The following is a 5,046-nucleotide window of genomic DNA, read 5'->3' as shown; positions in this document are numbered from 1 at the left end:
AAAATAGGAACTTGGGGGGGAGGGGAGAGAGGGAGGAGGGAGGGAGGTGTCGGTGATGGGCCATAATAATCATATACAGTGTATATTGACAAAATAAAAATTAAAAAATAAAAAAATAAAAAAAAAATAAAAAAAAAATAAAAAAATAAAAAAATAAAAATAGGAACTTGAAGAGATATTTGCACACTCATGTTCACTGCAGCATTATTCAAAATAGCCAAAATGTGGAAGCAGCCTAAAATGTCCCATTGATGGATGAATGGATAAAGAAAATGTGCTATACACATAGAATGAAATATTATTCAACCTGAAATATTATTCAACCTTTAAAAAGAAGGAAATTCTGATACATGCCACAGCATGTATGAACCTTGAAGACATCATGCTAAGTGAAAGAAGCCAATCACAAAAAGACAAATGCTGCATGATTCTACTTATGAAAGGAAGTAATCATACTCATAGAAACAGAAAGTAGAACGGTGGTCTATAGGGGCTTAAAGGAGGGGGAAACAGGAATTGTTGTTCAATGGGTGGAGAGTTTCAGTAATGCCAGATGAAAAAGTTCTGGAGATCTATTGTACAACAATGTGCATAGTTAACAATACTATAATTGTTAAGAGGGTAAATCTATGTTATGTATTTTTTTACCACACACACACATAAAGACAAAAAAAGGGGGGGTTACATCTGACACCAGAACAAAGAAAGGAAAGGATAAAAAAGCCACTTTGCTGTAGTGAAATAATCCAAGGGGACAGCAGGGAGGTAGAGACAGAAGAGGCAAAAAGATTCACACTCATATCCTCTGATGTAGCAAAGGAAAAGGGCACAATGTTAACAGTTTGCAATTCTCTTTCTATGACAAGGTCATACTTTCAGCCTTTGATTCCTTTATTATTACAATTTTCTACTCCCGCTCTAACTTGATTTTAATTTCCTGGCAAGTGACACCTAAGTCATGTAGCCTTTTCACTGGAACTCACCTCACAGGGAGAGGTGCTGGTATTCTTCTCCAATATTTTACATAGTCCAAAAGGTTGCTCTTATACTGCACATGTGAGTCCCATCCAGCAAATAAGCTTGGAACCCCAACTCTCTCCCTTTGGAAACAGAGGAGGAGTTTGTTAATTGTTTCTATTAAAAAATCAGGCAGCTTCTCAGGTAAGGGGACTGTCAGCATGTCAGCCTACAGCCAGCAGGGGAGCCCCTGTAAGTGAATTAGGCAGAATGGGTGGGGCAGAGGAGAGGGTACTGCAATCAATGTCCAGTGCCTCCCCCTAGTGGAGCTGACTGGTAGAGCACTGAGTGGTAGAGATGCTGACACCTAACCATTAACATATTTCGCTGAGTTAAGGCAATGATCACGACACAAAGTCGAACTTAAGTAGAAAACATGACATCGGCCTAGTGTAGACTAAGGCATAAAGAAAGTCCATGCCTTAGGGCCAGCCCGTGGCTCACTTGGGAGAGCATGGTGCTGACAACACCAAGTCAAGGGTTAAGATCCCCTTACCAGTCATCTTTAAAAAAAAGAAAAGAAAAGAAAAGAAAGTCCATGCCTTGACTTAAGGGGCAACAACTACTCAACTCTTACCAATTATTATTATGTGGGAATACAAGCCAGTGTTGCCAGACCTAATTTTGTTTCAGTTGAATCCAGAAATCTGGATTTATGTGCAAAAACTGAAATTTTCAGAATCATTGTGAGGGCTAAACAAACATACCTGAGGACTATTTTGCAATCTCTGAGTTAATGTAATCCAGTGGGTGGCTCATCCAAACATGTTGCTCCCAAGAAAGAGCAGAAATAAGATGTACTGGATCCTGCCCGCCGCCCCCCTACCCCAAATAAATATATAAGAAATCCAGAAAGAGGAGCGGAAGCTACCCGCACAGCTCTAATGGGCTGGAACCAATTACAATAAGCAAAATATATTATGCAAACAGAACCCCCATACACCTGGCATTATTGTCTTGGAAAAACCTCCAACGCACCCTTTAGAGCACGACTCTGAATAGATACAGTAGAGAAAGGGATCTGAAGGGGGAAGATTGAGTACATGGGAAATTGTTCCTAATGTATTTGCTGCACACATATAGATTCCATCATAGCCCCCCTAGCATTCCAACACCCTGCGCTGACAGAAGTGATTACATCTTTTCCCATTTCAGTGTGTATACAAAGCACAAAGCCCACTCTACACCATTCAGCCCCAGAAAGAGGGATGATGAGGAATAATTTAGATCGGCCTAATTGGTGCTAATCTAACCTGACTGGGGAAAGAGCTGCCTGTCAAGCATACTCTACTGCTTGGAAGACCCGGAGGCTTATATACTCCCAACCAGGGCAAACCTCCTCACTTGCACGCAATTCCCAAGAAGGACATTAAGTGATGCCAGAGAGCCTTGCTTCAGGGCAGACAGCACAGGAAACATGAAATTCTTTATGCACTTATGCCTGCTCTTAACCATCAAACAATCCCACAAGAGCCAATACTTAGGGCATCTAGTCCAAAGTACTGAGAGCAAGAACAAGTTCAGGAGTCCCCCACCTACCTCTTCTGAGCTTTCATTGTCATAATGCCTCCTATTACTCTAGCACCTGACTCTTTTCCAAATCATGTTCATATAAAGCAGAGGCTGACAAACTATAACCTGCAGGCCAGAGGTGGCCCCCTGCCTGTTTTTGTACAGCCCATGAGCTAATAACGGTTTTTATCTTCTTAAACAGTTGAAAAGCATCAAAAGATTTTTTCTTGACACATGAAAATTATACAAAAAAAATTTTGTTTCCATAAATAAAGTTTTATTGGAACACAGCCACACTCATTCATTTACATATTGTCTATGGATGCTTTCGAGCTGCAACAGCAAAGTTGAATAGTTGCAACAGAGACTGTACAGCCTACAAAGCCTAAAATATTCACTATCTTGCACTACAGAAAAAGTTTGCCAACCCCTGATACAGAGAGAAGAGCAGGGATCACACTCAATTCAAAGAGGCTCAAACACAGAGTGACCTAGTTGGGCAGGTGAGCAGTAAAAGTGAAACAAATTAACAGCAATGGAATCTTTCCTCCACCTTATCATCGCCCCCATATTTTCAGAGAGAAACAGGTCGCCTAATGACTCCTGATGACAAACAAGTTGAATATCTAACTGTTTCTGCCTTATCATGAGGAAGGAAAGAGATGCCTGGATTCTCCCAATCATTTAACAAAACACNCCCTCTAGAAACACTTGCACAAGTACGCAAAGATGTTGCAACATTGTGAAACAGCAACAATTCAAATTCTATCAACAGGGGACTGGTTTAATTATGGTGCATCCAACTGTTGGAATACAGTGACACCGTAAAAAAGAATATCAGCATGGAAGAATGTCCATGATACGTAAGGAAATAAGTAAATGGCAGAAAAGCAGATTTGGCATAATTCCATTTTTACAAATAAAAAATGTCTTTTCATTTGCATAGGAAAAAATTCTGGAGTAACACACAAATTGTTAGCAGTAGTTACCTCTAAGCAGTGGCTCTGCAGAGGACATTCACTTTCTTTAACTACACATTTCCGTAATGTTTGATTTTTTACAAATAAATTTGCATTAGTTTTGTAAGCAGCAAAAGACAGGCATTTCATTTCCATTTATGACCCCGTGTCCACTCTAAATTTTTCAGACTCTCCCTTCCTCAGTTTTAATAACACACCTTCTTATTTTGGGGTTGGGGGGAATTAGAGGGTTGTTGTTGCAGGTAATATGCCTGCTAAGAGGATTGACTGACCTGTTGATTCATTCATTATTCAGCAGCTCTTCATCTAAACCTTTAAGGTCTTTCTTATTCTGAAACAGAGNTGCCAACCCCTGATACAGAGAGAAGAGCAGGGATCACACTCAATTCAAAGAGGCTCAAACAGAGTGACCTAGTTGGGCAGGTGAGCAGTAAAAGTGAAACAAATTAACAGCAATGGAATCTTTCCTTCACCTTATCGTCGCCCCCATATTTTCAGAGAGAAACAGGTCGCCTAATGACCCCTGATGACAAACAAGTTGAATATCTAACTGTATCTGCCTTATCATGAGGAAGGAAAGAGATGCCTGGATTCTCCCAATCATTTAACAAAACACGAGAAGACTACATGGCCCAAAGCCAGTATATAAGTGAATGTCAGAGATGGAACAGTCTACATTTTCCTCATAGAAGAAAAGTACACTAACACTTCCAGGTGGCAGATATTTAGAATTAATAAAACAGAAGTCATTCTCAACCCTGAGGAAGAGGTTCCTGAAAATCCAGCAGTAGCACCACATCCACATCCAGCCCAGTGATGTCCACTAGGCCAACGCTGGAAGCGACCCTGGCTCCCAGGTTGGTGTGGGTGGCCCAAGGGCCTCAGCCACAACCCTCCAAAGTCCACATCCAGCCAAGCCACGACCAAGCTGTTGCCAGAAGCCCCCTGGGCTCCCCTGACGGATTGAGGGGGGTGCCATGGACCTCGACCATGCTCCCACTTCCTCTTCTACTCACCCTATCCCCCATCCCCCGGCCCCTCTCCCTCTCCCCCTAAATGCTCTGCAACATCTTAGAATGTAAAAAAAAAAAAGAAAGAAAATCCAGTAGTAGAACTTACTACTGAGAAATTGAAGAACTTATGGGGGAAAAAGACAGTATTAGGAGTCCCAATCTATAAAATTATGAAATTTATGAAATTATGTTCAATAAAATAAAATTATGAACCACTAATAGGAAATATTTTATGCATCCTCAGTTAGTAATAATGAATATTATATAATTAATTTTCACTTGTCATTAACAACATTCATACTCTTCAGCACTAGCAATTCCACTTCTAGAAATTCACCCTCTAGAAACACTTGCACAAGTACGCAAAGATGTTGCAACATTGTGAAACAGCAACAATCCAAATTCTATCAACAGGGGACTGGTTTAATTATGGTGCACCCAACTGTTGGAATACAGTGACACTGTAAAAAAGAATATCAGCATGGAAGAATGTCCATGATACGTAAGGAAATAAGTAAATGGCA

Source organism: Galeopterus variegatus, unplaced genomic scaffold (genome assembly GCF_000696425.1).
Source record: "Galeopterus variegatus unplaced genomic scaffold, G_variegatus-3.0.2 Scaffold4577, whole genome shotgun sequence".
NCBI classification, from domain to species: Eukaryota; Metazoa; Chordata; class Mammalia; order Dermoptera; family Cynocephalidae; genus Galeopterus; species Galeopterus variegatus.
The sequence above is the reverse complement of the archived record's forward strand: the minus strand, read 5'-3'. Positions refer to the sequence as shown.